The sequence below is a fragment of the Neofelis nebulosa genome, chromosome 15 (assembly GCF_028018385.1).
Source record: "Neofelis nebulosa isolate mNeoNeb1 chromosome 15, mNeoNeb1.pri, whole genome shotgun sequence".
Lineage (NCBI taxonomy): Eukaryota > Metazoa > Chordata > Mammalia > Carnivora > Felidae > Neofelis > Neofelis nebulosa.
In genome coordinates, this window is record NC_080796.1 from 50,679,027 (window position 1) to 50,697,749 (window position 18,723).

At 46.4% G+C, this 18,723-nt stretch overlaps 2 long non-coding RNA genes across 2 annotated transcripts; one reads left to right on the plus strand and one right to left on the minus strand.

Annotated features, from left to right (window-relative positions):
* Positions 1 to 1,071: 1,071 nt before the first annotated feature.
* Positions 1,072 to 6,163, minus strand: LOC131496064 (uncharacterized). Its single transcript, XR_009254290.1, has 2 exons — positions 5,949 to 6,163; positions 1,072 to 1,813 (listed from the first exon to the last, which is right to left on the minus strand). It is a non-coding gene; the product is annotated as an uncharacterized LOC131496064 (long non-coding RNA).
* LOC131496065 (uncharacterized) lies at positions 6,162 to 16,349 on the plus strand. Its single transcript, XR_009254291.1, has 2 exons — positions 6,162 to 6,240; positions 16,160 to 16,349. It is a non-coding gene; the product is annotated as an uncharacterized LOC131496065 (long non-coding RNA).
* The last annotated feature ends 2,374 nt before the right edge of the window (positions 16,350 to 18,723 follow it).

Here is an 18,723-nt window from a genome sequence, read left to right on the forward strand (position 1 = left end):
GTGTGTTCCTAAATCATGGAGTTTTGCCAAACTGATAAGATAAGAATAATATCTCAGTGTAGTTTTAATTTGCATGCCTGATATTATGAGTGATGCTGAACATCTTAATGTCAAGAGCCATTCTTATTTCCTTTTCTAATGATTATTGATATTTATAGCGAATTTTTCTGTGATTGTTGGCCTTTTTATTTTATTTTTTGGAAACTTTATATACTTTGGTAATGAACCCTTGTCTGACATTTAAATTACAATTTTTTTTCCCCATTTTGCTGTTGATCTTTTTACTTGATTTATTGTGTTTCTGGACAGAGATCACCCTTTTAAACTCATTATTAGATTTATTTGCTATCAAGCTCCATGTTTCTAAGTAATAAACATATACTGCTTCTTCATTTCACCTATTAGCCTTCTCTTTGGTAGATGAGCATATAAAACCCTTCAACACTGACTCACCACTCACATACAAACTTCCTCTATCCCTATCTTCCCAATGTAGTAATGAGAACATGACTTGTGGGTCCCCATTGGAAACTGACCTTGTATAAATTGAAAGTTGAGTCTTTAAGTAATAATAAAGATTTTGAAAGTCTTCCACCAAAAAAAAAATTCTTAATTTAAAAAAGACATGATTTATCCTCAAATATTAAAAAAAAATTTTAATGTTTATTTATTTTTGAGAGACAGAGTGAGAGAGAGACAGAGCACGGGTGGAGGAGGAGCAGAGAGAGAGGAAGACACAGAATCCAAAGCAGGCTCCAGGCTCTGAGCTATCAGCACAGAGCCTGACGGTGGACTCGAACTCACAAACTGTGAGATCATGACATGAGCCGAAGCTGGACACTCAACCGACTGAGTCACCCAGGCGCCCCTATCTTCAAATAATTTAATCTAATCATTTACAAAAGGACTTACTTCCTTGGATTTGAATGTTGGTTTGTACATTACTAACTAGTAGACTAAGATGCGGAGAAATCAAAATGATTTCTAGGTGTCACTGTAATTAAAGAAGAAAGGAATGTTCTGTTTCCATACATTCAACTTGAACATTGTGTTTTCAGGAATAGGCTATCATGAAAAATGAAGTTTGTTTATTAGAATATATATTTAACAATATCTCTTCCCTTAATAATGTTCCATTTTGGCCAGATGGGTGAAATCAAAATCCTTCCTGCATTATTACTGGCCAGTGAACAATGGAGTATGTACCTCTCTTATGCCACACCATGACCTGGGCAAAAGTAAGTGGATAAGGGCATTTTTCTCCTGTAAACTCTGGGTGCCTGGTCTGCAGAGATCTCTTCTTGGTTGGGACTCAGAACACATTGAGTTAATTACCAGAGCTGTCATTTCACAGAGTTGCCTGGTCCCTTCTTGACATACTCGTCCTCCAGCAGGCACTGGTCTTTCTGTCTGCCTGGGTAACCCTTGATTCACAGTCCCATAAATGTGTAGATGGAGGAAGTGGTCTGGGTGATGGGCCATTACTGAGACTAATGCATCTTTTACAGCCGGGAGCAGGCCTTGGTGTTGCCATTGTCTTCTGTTAACTCAGTTTAACTCTGAGATTGCGGTCAGCCAACGAATAAAAAGAGTGGATGTAGAGAAAGGGAGGATAGCCTAATCAGTGTGGATTCCAGGGACTCCCAGAAAGTTTCCACTTTGTTCCTCTCACCATAAAATAGCTTGTACAGTCACAGAATGTTGGAGTTGAAAGGGACTTATTTTTGGTTCAGACCACGAGGCTGAGGAGTGATGGAAAGGACCTCAGAGACTGTCAAGTTCCATTCTCTCGTTTTCCAGAAGAAAGTCCAGCCTGAAAACCAAAGACACAAGTGAAGTTCTCAAAATCACACGGCTATCGGAGGTGAGAGCCAGAACCCAAGTCCATCCATGTGCTGTTTTCCCCATCACCCCCTTAGGGCAGTGATTCTCCACTCTGGCTGCACATGACAATATCCTGAACAAAGTGAAAAATGCCCAGACCTCACCCACAGAGAACTGACCCACCGCCATGAGGCAAAAGTTTCAGTACTGAATCTAATGAGGCCACTCAGTGCTTGGTGTGTAACAGAGAAGCTCAATAAACTTTTGTCAAATGTTAATTCAAAATTTAATAGGTACAAATGAGTAAGTGAAATATCCCTGCCAGTTAATGTTCTTTTAATTTTTTTCAACTTTATTGTAGAAAATTTTTAAAATTCACAAAAGTAGAAAGAGAGGTATAATGATTTACATAGTATATAATCTACCTTTTGACAGGTTTTCTGGAGAGTAGATCAGACGAGTGATTCTAACGCCACTGAAAATTCCAACAGTCCCAACGGGCCAGGGTCAGATGTGCAGCGTCTTTGGGAAACTCTCGGACCACATCCCACTCAACACGTGGCTGTGAGAGGTGCAGGTGAGAGGATCCAGGGCCCGGGCATCCCAGTGCTCAGAAACATAGCAGGCAGCTAAAGATGAGTGGCCCTTTATACAGTATGGTGCTCCCTCTGCCTAGCCCCAGGGCAGACCTCAGCTCTCAGGGAGGAGAGGCCAAGTGAGTGCTGGAAAGTGTCACTGATGCTGGGGCCGAGTCTCCCAGGGCTGCTTAGCTCTCTGGCATGACTTCTTAGAACAGGAGATGATTCTGTTGTGCTCACATAACAGCACCCTTGACTTCCTTTGCAGGATGATTGTAACTTTTCCGATTAGTTATCATCGGTTCATGAGAAAGTTTTAGTTTTTCTTTTAAGCTTGTTGTAGCGATCAGATCTCCATTCAGTTTTCTTGGAATTTAATAAAATGATGGCAGTGACTCCCAGAGAGTCAGATGCACAGTCCCCATCTGACTTCGTAGGCTTGACTGTTTGAGGCTAGGAGCCCTGAAGACAGGCCCTGGGGTTGGGGGCAAAAGTTGGGGCTGGGAGGGGCACAGCTGCTGAACCCAAGAGTTGGGGAGGGGGGAGGACAGCTGCCAAGTGCCATTTGTACCTCCAGTGCTCCCCCTGCTCCACCCCAGAGAAATAGAGTCTCAACATGCATCATTAGGAAGGCCCATGTAGCTACCCCACTACCCTCTTCAGCAGGCAGAGGGAAGTTTGTTGCCAGTGTCCTCACATGCCTGTTTTCAGAGACCTGCACCTCTTTCCTTTTTCTTCTTGCCCCACCCTCCTTCCATGTTCCCAATATATGCCATGGCCAGCAGTCCAGGGTCCCCCACGGCAAGTTTTCTTGCCCAGGTTGGGCAGGTGGATGGGTTGATGGTAGCTCACATTAGCAACCTTCCTTCTTGTTTATCTTCTCATCAGCCTTTCCCTACTCCGTGCCCCACTGGTGGTGGGTGGTAGGGGGAGCTGGTTCATATTGCTAATGGGTACAGGTAGGCAGTGTGAAATGACCAAGGGGTCTATTATTCATCCTCTATGACGGTATCTCCAGCTCTTACCATGGTTCTTGGCACACAGTGGGTGCTCAAGAAACACTTGCTGGAAAGATGGATGGAAGAATGGGAAAGATCGTTGGGTCTAAAGCTGGGAAACCCGACTCTTCCCTTGTTACTGTCAGTAGTTGGATGTGCCCGTGATGAGGTCACCTCTTCACTCTGGCCTCAATTTCCTCTCATATAAGCTGAGGTGGTCGGATTGGTTGAGCGCTAAGGTACCTGCTATGCCTCTTCTGTGATTCTTTGGTGGAGTCATTCCACCCTATCCTGACCCATGGTGAGCTGTTAAAGCCAAATATTATCCTTCTCAGGAGACAACTTATGTTTAAAGCAGACCATCTGAAAAACAGTACCTAACCCAAGAGGGAGCTCTGCTTCCAAAAAAATTCAGAGCTAAAGGGGCCAGGAAATTCAAAGTCATGGGCCAGATTAAATTTGTGGGGACAGTTCCTGAGCCTGAGTTCTGACCAGCAGCTGGTCTCAGCAACTGCCCCACAGAGGGCACCAGCATGTCCTATTGCAGCGCCAGGCTGCAGGGGGGTGTGGGAACGTGAGGTGACAGAATTTATCCTGAAAGGCCGTGCCACTCTCTAAGATGCCCCCCACACCCAGGTCCCCTTCCCAGGGTTGGACCTAAATTCGCGCCTGGATTTAACAGATTTCCTTTTGGTCACTGATGAGGCAGAGCTGAAGGAAAAAGTGTAAGGCGCAGAATGAACATTTAGCAGCGTTTGACATGGGAGCCAGGGCACCCAGGGCTGAGCAAGGGCATACGGACGTCACACGGTGTGTGGGGTCAGGGTTTGGGCAATCTTCTCCACATCCGGAGCAGCGGGGGGCTCAGATGCTACGCAACGAGGACATTAGCCCCTAGCTGATCTCCTGGCCTCTGAATGCCCCTCAAATGATCCCACTTTTTCTGCTGCCTGATCATTTATCCTGAAACACTGTTCCCATCACAACCTTTCCCTGTGCACGCAGCCATGTGGTTTCCTGCTTATTAAATCACACTAAATGTCTTAAGCCCGGCCTCTCACACCACTGCTCATGAACCTTCTGCTTTGCTCAGGCTGGTCTCCTGTGGCATCTCCTGTCCACATTGCTGCCTTTGTCCCCACACCTTTGCTTTGACGTTCTCCTCAACTGAAAATGCTGTTTTCCCCCTGTTGCCTTATCCAGATCCTACCAGCTTTCAAGGCTCCCCTCCTCCACAGCCCTGAACTGTAAGGAAGGCTCTCCTTCCCAGCCTCACAGTGCCGGTTAACTGGTCTTGCTGGGAATTTGGTCACGCTCGATTCTCCATGCCTCCTCACCAAAGTAGTAAATGTATCACTTGGTGCAGAGAGCTGCTGATAGATGTCTTTTGTGTCTTAAATAACTTATGACCACATGTCCCAGGCTTTCGGAGACATACTCGATTTCAAATGGTCTGCTTCTTGCAAGACTTATCTTGGATTGTGCATCCTAATTCAGGGTTCAGAGAACATAGACCGTGTGCCAGCAGTGTGAGTCAATAAATATATGTAGCAAGGGATTCATTTGTATACTCATTATGAATTTGGGCCAAATGGACTGAGTATGGAATGGTAGGCTGGAGGCTGTATTTGCTTAGGGCCTTCATGGAGCATTAATGACTAGACCCATTGGGGCTGATGGCTGTTTATAAGGCTCAGACCCTGAGATGCCGGGGGTTGATGGCCTTCTCCCAACCTTCCAGACATTGTCCCACATGGGAAGGGAACTCATCCAAGGAGGAAAGGGTGACACGCTGTGTGTGTGTGTGAGAGCCTCTCAAAGCAGCATAGATAGCATGGTGGGCCCAGAAGCCAGCTGGGCTTGGATCCTCAGGACAGGAATATTTATGAACTAGAAGAGCAAGTTAAATGAAAAATACCTGTCAGCAGGTGTGCTAGAGAACACAGAGCAGAGGCCCCTCTGGCGGGACACCTTATAACCCATCCTAGCACCCGGTGGGGTGACTTTGGAAGCAGTACAGAGAAGTCAGCATGTCTGTTTGGCCGCAGGAGACATTCTTGTCATGTGACCAAGCACACCAATCCTGTGAGAGGAGAACGCAGGGTGGGGGTGAGGAGTGGAGGGTAGAGGGAGTGAGTGGAAGATGGTGGGGGGAGATACCAACCAGGGTCTAGGAGCCACTTGGTGAGCATGGGGAACCGCAGAGAGAGAACCTCACCAGGTGGCCAGAAGGACTATAGTTCAGAAGTAGAGGTGAGGAGGACATTCCAAGATGAGCAGAGATTTCAAGCCTGGGATTACAACGATTTTGTTGATGGGTGCTCTGAGCCAGAGAGTTGTTTTATTTTTGAGATATGTAACATTGATCTATTAAATGGAATCAGTGCCCGAGGAAGTGTCAATTACCTTTAAGGACTCATCTTTGGCTGTAATGAACTAAATAGATTACAGAGCCCCCAAGCACTTCAAGGCCTGTTTGGGGGTATTAATACCTATGCAAGGAAAAGTCAGCCTGTGAGCAGTTGGGAACAGAAGGGTCATTTCCTACCTCTTTCGGAAGAGCTTTTAGACTGAGTTTTTCTTCCCTCTTTACCTCTTTCTCCTTCTGGAGCTTCATTACAAATATGGCTGAAGACTAACTCTGGAATATGTGGCTATGTTTTCATGCCCTGTTTTGTTTTGTTTTTTCCCCGCTGCCCTTGCGTGAGTCTTTGTGATGTCATGGAAGGTAGGCAGGCAGTTTCCCTATCTATGGAATGGGGACACTTAATACCTACTTGCAGGTTATTTTGAAGATGAGAGATTATGTGTGCATGGTGCCTACCAGAGCTCAGTACATAGTAAGTGCTCAATGAAATGCACACCATATTATTTTTTAATGCTACTGCTGTTCTCTGCTACTCCTCCTAGCTGTGGCTCTCTTTTTTATTTTTAGGAAGTGAACTTTCAGGTGGGAAATTAGGGCCTAAAATATATTTCTGTTAATTAATAGCTACTTTTGGCATTGTGGAGCAGAGGGGCAAATGATGGTGTGGGCAGTCAGATATGGGAGGGACGGGTGGCCAGATATCACTGACAATGCCATTTGTCTCCAAAGTATCACCTTGCTAACCACCTCCCCGCCTCCAGGTATGCAGTGAAAGCCACTGAGAAGCCCCTCCCTCCTCTTTTCTTCTCAGAGTATTTTTAAAAATCACTTAAGCATGAAACTAATCAACACTCTACCAGATGCTGGGGTGAAGGAAATGGGGAAATAAAATCTTTTCAGGGAAGGTAAAGTACAGGTTCATTAATTCCAGAACAACTCAACTTTTATCCATTTATTAGGTCTATACCAGATTTAAAAAATAATGCTTCTCAGGGTGCCTGGGTGGCTTCGTGGGTTAAGCGTCCGAGTTCGTCTCAGGTCATGATCTTGTGGTTCGTGGGTTCGAGCCCCGTGTCAGACTCTGTGCTGACAGCTCAGAGCCTAGAGCCTGCTTCAGATTCTGTGTCTCCCTCTCTCTCTGCCCCTGCCCCACTCACGCTCTGTCTCTCTGTCTTTCAAAAATGAATAAACATTTAAAAATTTTTATTTTAAATAATGCTTCTCAGTTTGTAGTCTATAGACCTCTGGCAACACAACATTCAGCAAGTACTTGCCCGGAAATAAAAGGCGGATTCCCAACTTCACCCTGGTCCTACCGGATGAGAGTCTTTGGAGATGAGAACCAGGCAGCCCCATTTTAAATGAGTTCCCCACCGAAGTCTGAGAATCACCAGGACATAGGAACCGTAAAGAAGTATAATTAATGTGTTTAGGCAGCTTGCAATGTAGGTAGGTGGAGATGACAAAAAAGCAGGAAGGTAATATATAATCACTGTGTGTTTTAGAAAGATTATTCTGGCAGCCAGGCACACGATGGCCTTGTGAGGGATGCTGGGTGCAGGAGGTCTATTCAGAGGTGTTGGCAGTAAGCCTAGCATGAGATAAAGGCTGGGCTGCTGCAAAAGAGAGACAGAAGCCACATGTCAACCCCAGTCATAGGTGTGGTTTTTTATGGCAGGCAGTCTCCAATTCCTTCTGGATGCTAGAAGCCTACAGATGACAAACAAATAAAAACAAAACAAAACAAAAAAAACCTGATTCCATTTATGCTGGCAGAGACCCCAAGCCCTACAAAGATGATGGTCAGCCTTTTCTGAGTTCGAGTCAAAATGAAACAACCCTGAAGGCTCACATGGATGCTGACATTTGAAAAGCTTCCTTCTGGATTCTCTGGTTGCAACCTTCTGGAAAAATTCATCAGAGCTGCTCTTTTCTTATCTTTTTGGTTTCTGCTTTGCTGGGCCCTAAATATGGGCCTAGTCTTTCTATGAGACTATCTGAACCAGCTAGGGAGGCGGGTGGGTGGAAGGAAGTCAGGAGGTACTTCTGGAGGGGTTGGTGGAGGTGAGTTCTGAGGCAGATTTCACACGGGATGACAGACATGGGATAAAGCAAGAGTGAAGGAAGTCATTATAGGAGGTAAGACTGACCAGGGAAGAGGAACTACAGCTTCTGGATAGAGCTAAACTGTTCTAGGGGTGCCTGGGTGGCTCAGTCGGTTAAGCATCTGACTTTCGCTCAGGTCACAATCTTGTGGTTCATGAGTTCGAGCCCCACGTTGGGCTCTCCGCTGTCGGCAGACCCGCTCTGAATCCTCTGTCTCCCTCTCTCTGCCCTTCCCCTGCTTGCACATGCTCTCTATCAAAAATAAACATTTTTTTAAAAATAGCTGAACCGTTATAGAATCTGGAAAAGTGAGCTAGGTAAGAAATATGAACATCCCTCTAGAGTGGGGACGACTGTCTCTGATCTTGAATTCCATTGCTGTCAGCATGGGTGCCTGGGCTCTGAGACCTCAGAAAAAGGTACCCCTTGGCTTAGGGGAATGACCAGAAAAAAGCCACAGACTAAAATGAAGCCAAATGAGCTACCGGAAATGGATACACCTGGCCACCTTTAGACCCTGATCTTAGGGCTTTGTCTGTGTGAAGCCGCTGAGCCTGAGTTGGAGATCAAACACACATCTCTCTCTATCCGTGTTTGTCTATCTTATCAGTGTCTAAACGGCCTTGTTAAGCTCTATGGCTTAAAAAAAAAACCAGCAAAAATCCACCTGTTTTTTTCTGCCTATTTTATTTTGTTAAACTAGCATTTTTAAAAATATTCAATCATGGGATCCTTTAAAAATACGCAGCAGAAGCTTTAAACTAATTGACTGACTAAACCTGGCCTTGGCATGTTTTGTTTAGTGGCGCATTTGCAAAAATTTTTGAAATGGCTGTCAACATTAATCAGGTGATTTCACCCAAAAATCCAGATTACCAACTTCTCTTGACAAAAAAAAAAATCAGATCTGATAATTTCAGGACCTCATTTCCATGTGGCCACTGTCAGCTGGAGCTGAGCAGTGGTCATTTTGAGAAGGGAGATGGCCTCTTTGGTTTGCCAGAGTCCCCAGGACTCACAATTGTGTTTCCCCATCCCCCACAATGAGTATCAGTTGCCATTTATTCTCACAGCTGTGCTATTTTTTCTTAGTAAAGAACATCAGGAAGCATATTTATACCGAAGTTCCTATTGAAATTGTTCTTTTATCCAGCCTGCTTTCCTCCTTTATACGTACCTGGCCCTTGTTGCATCCAAGTTGGGAACTCTGGTGCCTGAGTGGCTCAGTCGGTTAAGTGTCCAACTCTCTTGGTTTCGGCTCAGGTCGTGATCTCACAGTTCGTGAGTTTGAGCCCTGCATGGTGCTGACAGCATGCATCTAGCCTGCTTAGGATTCTCTCTCTTTCTCATTCTTTCTGCCCCTCCCCTGTTTGCTCTCTCTCCCTCTCTCTCAAACTTAAAAAAAAAAAAGAGTCGGGAACCCCTGTTCTGACATCTATTAATATAACCAGGCTGCATTCCTCACTGCTCCCTCCTCAATTAATTTTTTAAATTAAAAAAAAAAAAAAAAGAAATGTTAGAACTGGCACATTAGAGAGCCTTGGGTCAGGGTGCTAACCAGATGGCCATTAAGTCACCTACGCTCCCCCAGAATCTCAAGACAACCTTAGGAAAGCACGATTGAGATGAACAGAGTTGTAATCTTTTGAGATGCGTTACGTGGCTAACAAACAAATAGGTGTTTAGAAAGAGGCGTGTCGGTAAGAGCCCACTCTTGGGTGTAAAAAGGTCCGAGTGGAGCCCTTCCTCTCTCTCTTCGCAGCCTGAGTAAACCCTCCTTCACAGCCATCCCCCTTCCTTTGGGCGGATTCCACGCTCACCAAGCAACCTCCTGGTTATAAATTCCATTCAGGGAAATGGGTGTCTCGGAAGGCAAATGTAAATGTCCCGGTCACCGGATAGCCACGCCCATTCATTGCCCATTTGTAAATTGCCCTTCTGGCATACAGGCTTCTTGTGAGGTGTGATTGGCATGGGTCTGTATCCCCCAGGACCTGAGCTCCTGACCTTGCAAAGCTAAGAAACAGAATATTGAGGAACGGCACCCTCATCAACAGACAGTCACCTGCCGGCCGGGCACCGCTTCGCTGCCGCAGGGAGATGGGCCTGTCCACAGTGTCCAGACGCAGGGTGTGCAGCCAGAGGCCAGGGCGTCTAAATGTCCTGGGCTGTGGGAAGTCTCTGGGTTGTTTGCTCCTGAGTTCTCACTGTCCCTGGGAGGTATTACTGGTGTCGGACCCTGATGAGTGCCTCGTGCTGTGCCTGACACGGAGGAGCATTCTGTACATGTTCGTGGGAAAGATTTCAAGTGGAAACATTTTAGCAAAAGCCAGGTGGCCCCCACCCATCAGCGACATCTGAGGGGATTCTTGCTCTGCTTGGGGGGCTGTACTTCTTGGTTTCAGAAGTCCCTTCTCTCTCAGATTCTACAACTCGGCTTCCTAGGCTGATGATGGCAGAGGACAGAGCAAAGGGGAGCGAGAACGGTGCTCGCTTCCGCCAGCGGGCAGTCGAAGGCGGGTGTCCGAAGGGAAAGGGCAGTATTGCTCCAGCAGGGCTCTGTCAGCTTCCTTGGTAGCGAGAGCCACTCTCTTAGGATCCCTGGATACCTGGGAGAGGGAGAAAAGGTGCACATTAATCAGCTCAGTTTTCCTCTAAGGCGGCAGGTGCCAGGTCAGAGCAGGTTAGAGCAGGGCACAGAGAGGCTCCTGCCGACTCAGAGGAGATAGGAGGAGGGGCCCAACAGCCAAGGAGGATGTGCGTGGGGCCAGCTCAGCACCTGATGTTAACAAATGTTGTTCATCCTTTATCTAAGGAGAGTTTCAGGGCCCAGTCTGGTGTCCTGCCAGGACCCCTAGGTGGTGAGTGGCTGGAAAGGATGCAGGAGACCCCCCCTCCCCCACCACTGTCTCTGTGCCCTGCTCTGCAGCTGGCACCTGAGGTCCCCAGGAAAACTGTGCAGGTAATCTGCTCCTTCCTAGTGATGCCCATGACTGCCACAGCCTGAAGCATCACTTTTGCATTTTTCAGAAAGAATATTATGATAAAACCACCCAGGCGTAACATTATTTCTTGTTTCCATATTTACTTCTTTTTATGTAAATCCCAGACATCATGGAATAGGAATCTTAAAAAAAAAAAAAAAAAGGAGATTTTCTCACATGGCCATAATACAATATCATACCTAAAAAAACGAGCAGTAAGTTTTTTGTATCGTCTGGCCCTGTCCATATTCCAATTTCCCCAGTTGTCCCACAAATGAGTATGTATGGTCGGTTTGTTGACAGCAAAGCTTTTTAAATTTTTTTTTTCCAACTTTTTTTTTTTTTTTTTTTTTTTTTTGGGACAGAGAGAGACAGAGCATGAACGGGGGAGGGTCAAAGAGAGAGGGAGACACAGAATCGGAAACAGGCTCCAGGCTCCGAGCCATCAGCCCAGAGCCTGACGCGGGGCTTGAACTCACGGACCGCGAGATCGTGACCTGGCTGAAGTCGGAAGCTTAACCGACTGCGCCACACAGGCGCCCCCACTTTTTAAATTTTTAAAAAAAATTTTTTTAACATTTATTTATTTTTGAGACAGAGAGAGACAGAGCATGAACAGGGGAGGGTCAGAGAGAGAGAGAGACACAGCATCCGAAACAGCCTCCAGGCCCTGAGCTGTCAGCACAGAGCCCAACGCAGGACTCGAACTCACAGACCGCGAGATCATGACCTCAGCCGAAGTCAGCCGCCTAACCGACTGAGCCACCCAGGCGCCCAGACAGCAAAGCTTTTGAAACAGTGTTTCCTACCAGCCTCAGGATTCTGCACAAATGTCTCAGAGACCAGCCCAGCAAGGGTGAGGCCGAGGGGGAAGGCCCAGGCCCCCTCCTGTTTCGGCCATAGCAGGTTTTATTATTAGGAACAAAAGGGGTTTTCTGTTAAGGAAAAAAAAATTGAACATCATTTCCATGAAGCATTACTTCTCTGGTATTTTCAAAGGGAATGCCCCGTGCTATGATTGCCTTAAATCAAAGGGATTACGATGGATACCCCAGTGGTGGGCTAGTGGGAACCCAGGGTAGGGGCAGGGAGATCTGGCAGAGTAGAAGAGTTGTAGATGGAGAAATTTTATTCCCACTGGACATGAGCCTGGACTCACAAAACAGACCATTCTAGGACCTAGAATACATTGTGTCCGCTTGGTAGTTTCTCCCCTCCATACTAATGCATCTAACTGACATATCTAACTCTTATCTAGGTACCTAGATCCTGCTCTGTGAAGCCCACTGTGTTCTTGCTTATTCATAGGGCAGATCGGCACATTCTGAGGCCAGTGAATTTTTAAACCTCTCCTGCTCAGTTTATGCTTCTGACATTTTCTAGGTATACTCCAAAGAACTTGACCTCAGAGGAATGGTCTTCCAGAATTTTAATCGTTACAGTTTGGCATTACCAAAACAAGATTCACGCAGAGTGTCAGTCACACAGACCTATCCGTAGCATAGCAAGAGATATTCCATCACAGATGTAACACACGAGCAATCTGGTCCAGCAAGCAAATGCAGCTAATGTTCCACTAGCCTGAAGGACACAAGTCCAAACAGGGAGAGCAGTGAGAACTTCTAGGAAATTCTGACCTTTTCTGGGCACCTTGATGATCATAGCTTCCAATAACAGCTCCAGATCTTTCTCCTCCTCCAGGACATGGGCCCAGATTAACCTGCCAAAATTTGCTTTTGAGTTCTTGAAGTTATATTTCAAATGATGATATTTGTCTATCTTGTCTGTTCTGTTCAACCACAGAATAGTAAGTTCCACACGGATGGTGACAATGTCCACCGTGTATATACACACGTATATCAGTGAACACGTTTATCCCCTAATATGTGGATTACACATAAATAAACATATAGTTTGGGTAGAGAAAAACTTGGGAACATTCGAAAGGACTCATCCTTTCCCCCCACTAATATTTTCATAATTTTTTAGTTAAAGGCTGATGAAATTCTAGCTCGCCTTAGAATCTAGCTAATATGTGTGACTATCTACTAAATACCTAGTTTCCTTTGGATATAACAGATGCATAAACTATAGTCCCTCCCCTGGGATGTTTGCGATTTAGTTGGGGACACAAACGTGCCTGTGAGAAAAATGAAGCCATGTGGGACAGTATACCCTCTCCCCTCTGCCTATTCAAACATGGCCCTGCTTTCAGTGTCCATATCCAATCTCCCCCTCACGCTAAGCATTCCTATAGTCAACCAGCCTCTACTGAGGACCTACTATGTGCCAAGGGCAGTATCAGAACCAGAGGTAGAGCAGTGAAGGAGATAGCCGTGTTTCGTATGCCAACTCCTGAACTCATCTCGAAAAGTTACTTAACTGTTACATATGTAGGCATGCTCCTTACTATCAAAATGGTAAGTTCCTAAAAGGTGGTGACCGATATGGTCACATTCTTTTGTCAGCCCCTCACCACCTAGAATTTGTTCATAGAACTTATTAAAGTTTGAAAGGCTGGGTTGTATAGAATTTTCAGTAAACATGAAAAGCTATAAATTGATAACATCATAATGCAGGGAAGCCTCAAAACACTGAGAACTCCTGCCCACCCTTCAAAACACAAAAGTCACCTCCTCCATGATGCCTTCCTATACTTACTCAAGCAGATTTAGTTCCTGTCTTTCTCTCTAAGTCCATGCTACTTGGTGAAGACCTCTATAGATAAAATTTAGCACAGTAACTATAATTATTAGTTTACCAAGTTTCCCCTGAGACAAACACCTGAGTGTTTGGGGGAAGTGTCTGGATGACATACCCTGCCCAGGGAGACATGGATGGAGGGTGCATAGAGGATACACATGCCCAGCACCTTTTACCTAAAAGATAATGGACGTACATCTAACATTTGCAAAATTACAGCTCCATGCAAATACATAGCAGTCCCCGACTCTCCTTGCTGAGAATATAAAGAAAAAGTACTCTGAGGAGAGGGGAAGTGAGACATAGTAGTTGAGGATACCAAGTATCAGCTCTGCAAGATGAGAAAGTCCTAGATATCTACCCTATAGCATAGAGATTATAGTTATCAATACTGTCTTGTATACTTCAACATCAGCCAAGAGGATAGCTCTTAGTTAAGTGTTCTTATCACAAAAATATAATAAGGATAAAGAAGGTGGGAGGAAACTTTTGGAGAGGGTGGGTATGTTTATGGCATAGAGTGTGCTGATGCATTTCATGGGTGTGTATTTCTCTCCAAACTTATTCAGCTGAATACGTTAAATAGGTACAGCTTTTTGGAGGCCAGTTGTATCTCAATGAAGTGGTTGAAGAAGAAGAAGAAGAAGAAGAAGAAGAAGAAGAAGAAAGAGGGGAAGGAGAAGAAGGAGGAGAAGGAGAAGAAGGAGAAGGAGAAGGAGGAGGAGGAGAAGGAGACAGAGATGAAGACGAAGACGGAGACGAAGACGAAGACGAAGACGAAGACGAAGAAGAAGAAGAAGAAGAAGAAGAAGAAGAAGAAAGAGTTCTAGGCCTTTGTGAGAAAGAAATGTCTAATCAGAAGCTGTAGGTTTGGAGGTTGGGCTCACCCCCCCGAGGGAAGTAGGGACACTCAGGACAGTGGTCACTCAGCATTTCCAAAACAAGGAGGACAGTAGTAGTAGGTAATAGTGGCTGTCAGGAGAAGGGGGTGGCACCTCATAAGAAGCCACTAGTAAGGGCCAGGGGAAAATTTTATCTGAGAAGGGAGGCATCGGAGGGGTGAGGTCTGGCTGCCACAGACAGTGATTTGGCAGACAGCCCCCCAGGGAAGGGGAGGTGATGGCCTGGGGCAGGGAGCTAATTTCAGAAGGTGGAGTCAGAGACAAGACAGTGCCCAGAAGGAGCAGGAGGAAGGGAACAGGACCCTGATTCCGGGAACTTCATTACCAGAAAAATAACCCAGGCAGCAATCAACTTTCAAGGATAAGGAGGGGACTGAGGCATTTCGACTGGCGAGGAGGGCACTATATGACAGTGGTCTTAGAGCTCAGACTCTAGAGTCAGAGGGAACCTGCCCGTGTTTTAAGCGGTCCCAGCTAAGGGACTGTGGTTTGGGGCGTTGGGGTGGAGGGGTGGGGGAGGGGTGGCAGTGAATTAGCTCACCGTTTTCCCCCTTTAACCACCTTTCCCCCTCATAAACCACCTTTAACCGAGGCTGGCTGTGACCACTAGAAAGCTTAAACTCACTCTCGAAGCCAAATGTTGAGTTAAAAGGAACCTTGAGATTCTTTCTCCGACTTCCTTGGGCATTTAGATTTTAAACCCATTTGTAAACGTTGGTCTGTGGGGAGGCCTGGAATAGATGATGATCCAGGCTTGTGACTTTAACCTGAAGCCAAATTTCTAGGGTTTCCTGTAGCATACTCAGCTAACTGGAAAATTTGAAAGTAAATACATTTTGAAGAGAAAAAAAAAAGATGTAAGTTCCCGCTGCTCTCAGATGAGACCTTTGCAACCTGCGAATGACGTCATCATTTTGTTCCCTGTCCGAGAACTGGACGGCGAGATCTGTTTTCGCTTTCTTCCAAAGCCTTTGTGTGTCCAGGAAGGCGGTAGTGGGTCTCTAAGAATTGTTTCTTAACTGCCTAGGTGCCCTCCTTTGGAAAACAAGGCCACATTATCCCCAGACAGCACTCAGTGGGGTGGCTCTGAGCGAGGCCCCGTGGTGTTTGCTTTCTGGGGACATCTGAAGTGGGAGCCATGGTGACCAGGCGTACCTGACGTTGGCACATCTATCCCCCAGGACGTAGGGGAGCCATCACATGGATACTGGATCAAATTAACATTTTAAAGCCTGCTAATGCACTCATCACAGTGTATCTGACTTGTCTAGTGAATATGGTATTTGAGTTGAAGGTGGGGGGAACGACCTCAGACCAGCTGGGGCTGGGGGATTTCCTGGGCTATGGGACTTCCAGTAAGACCAGGACCCTGCGGCGGGGCACCTGGGATCCTGCTGAGCCTCTGGCTCTCGATTTCGGTTTGGGTCATGCTCTTGAGGTTTGTGAGTTTGAGCCCCAGCTCAGGATCTGTGCAGAACACACACACACACACACACACAGGCACACACACACACACAGTAAAACCTTGGTTTGCAAGCATAATTCATTTCGGAAACATGCTTGTAATCCAAAGCACTTGTATATCAAAGTGAATTTTAAGAGCCATTGGCTCACTTGTGATCATGTGACATTCGGCATCAGGTACTACTCATATTGCTCTGATGCAACTGCTGTGGGGATTTTTACGCCTCCCCAGGTGATTCTAACGCACAACGATGTTTGACACCACTGCTCTAGAAAAAGCTCTGCTACCCCTGAAGTACTCCGACCTGAATTCGTTTCCTGACACTTACTCATTTGACAGTTAACATGTATTTGTTGAGCAACTACTGTGTGTCATGTACTGTGCCAAAGGCTGGATGGCTAAAATAGACACGATCCCTTCCGCAAGGAGCTTGTGGTTTAAGGAAAACACGTATAAACAAGTAAACAGAAAATACTACACAAAACAAAGTTGTGACAAGAGGAAGCCCTGGAGAGAAAGAGTAGAGAGCAGGTAGAAGAGAGAATGAGGGCATGCGGGGACAGCTACCTTGGACAGAGAAGTCGCTGAGGATGTCTCAAAGACAGGTGAAACTTCAAATACTAGGAACTGTCTGTGCCAAGTGTAGGAAAGAAGCACCCCGGGGAAGAGAAAAAGCTTGCGTGAAGGCCCCAGGTTGGAAAAGGGCTTCGCATATTCTGACAACTGTCAGAACCGGAGGGATCACGGAGACACAGGGCCAGAGCCAGGCGGCAGGGCCACGCTGAGCAGGGCCTCCCAGACCATGGGGACAAACTAGGGTCATATTCTAAGTGCAACAGCAAGCCAAGAAGAAAGTAACATTACTGTTTATGTTTTTATAGAATTTTTTAAATATTTTAGAGGTGCCTGGGTGGGTCAGTCAGTTAAGCATCTGACCCTTGATTTCAGCTCAGGTCATGATCTCGAGGTTCGTGAGTTTGAACTCCACATTGGGCTCTGCTCTGACAGCTTGGAATTCTCTCTCTCCCTCTCTCTCTGCCCCTCCCCTTCTTGCTCATGTGCTGTCTCTCTCTCTCTCTCTCTCTCTCTCTCTCTCAAAATAAAGAAATAAACCTAAAATAAATTAAAAATAAATTAATAAAATATTTTAGGGGTGCCTGGGTTAACTCAGTTGGTTAAGTGCCCAACTCTTGATTTCGGCTCGGGTCATGATCTCATGGATCGTGGGATCGAGCTGACAGCTCAGAGCCTGCTTGGGATTGTCTCTCTCCCTCTCTTTCTGCCCCTCCTGCACTCATGTGCTCGCACACTCTCTTTCTGTCTCTCAAAATAAATAACCTTTAAAAATAAAATAAAATATTTTTTAACATTTTTACTCATGTGTTGAGAGACAGAAACAGAGCATGAGCAGGGGAAGGGCAGAGAGAGAGGGAGACACAGATTCTGAAGCAGGTTCCAAGCAGCTCGAACCCATGAACTGAGAGATCATGACCTGAGCCGAAGTCGGACGCTCAACCGACTGAGCCACCCAGATGCCCCTAAAATAAAATATTTTTATGGCTGTTGTGCGAAATGGAGATTAGAAGAATCTGGCTCAGTGTATTCACCAGAGACACATGAGGGTGAGAGATTCAGGCACTGAGAAGTCACAAGAACGTCTCCCCCATGGGCAGCCAGGCTCTGGAAGGGCTGTGTGAGGGACACTTCGTGGGGCTGCAGCTACGTGGAGAAGTGAGGACTGTGACCGCCCATCACACAGAGTCAAGATGGCTGGGCTTGCATCTTCTGTGTGCCCTGCGTGGGCTAATTCACCAGATATTAGGTTACGTACATCTGTTTAACACCTCGGCCTCTTCTCAGTGTGGACTTGGGCCGGAGGCTGTTCTAATGAGCGGCCAGCTTTACAGCTCCCTGCTAGATGATCTGGAGCTTCCACGGCTGCCAGCCAAGCAGGGAGGTCCAACGCCAGGCCCTGTGGCCTGGGGACTCAGGAATCCCAGGTGCATGGCCATCTGCAGTGGCCCTTTGCTTTGTGTAGGTGTTTGTAATCTATTGCCCAGATGGAGGGTTGCACGAAATGGTTCTGGCAGGTAACCAGAGACTTGAGGTGGGAGGGCAGCGACATGGACCATCTGTGGAAAAGCCTGCTCTGGGTAAGTAGGTGCGGACGCCCTCAGGGCAACAGAAGGGGGCCAGCTTTTGACGTGTACATAAACTCTTTGCCACTCAAAAATAATTGCAGAATATATATAAGTTGAAAGTAATGCTCTTAAAGAATAAATTAATATGCCTCACGTAGACTCCCGTGGCCCAAAACTTTCACCTTGTCCTAAGCCACATGCAAGGGAAGGAGGGAAGGGTGGGGCTTGCTTCACAGTTTTATAGTCAGGGAAACAGAGGCTCAGAGGGGGGAGGACCACCTCGAGCTTACAGAGCAAGAGCTGAGATCAGGTGCCCCGGCTGCTGTTCCCCGTGCTGACCTGGTCCCCAGCACACTGCTTCCCTCAGGATGGCTCTGTGAGGAAGGGCTTTGGGCCAGAGGATGCAGCATGAAAGACTTTGCTTGGGGCCCGAGGGAGGATAGGGGTGAGATGAGAAGATGGGTTTCAGTGAGGTACTCAGGAAACATTTACTGATGGTGCTGGCCTACGTGATGGGAAGGAGAGATCCCACCCGAGGCAAGGGAAAGAGACGGAAGAAATACTTGGGCACAAGGGCCATCTTTTCTTCATCTCTGTATTATCAGTGCCTGTTACACAGTAGACACTCAACACACAAAGCATTGAAAGAAATGC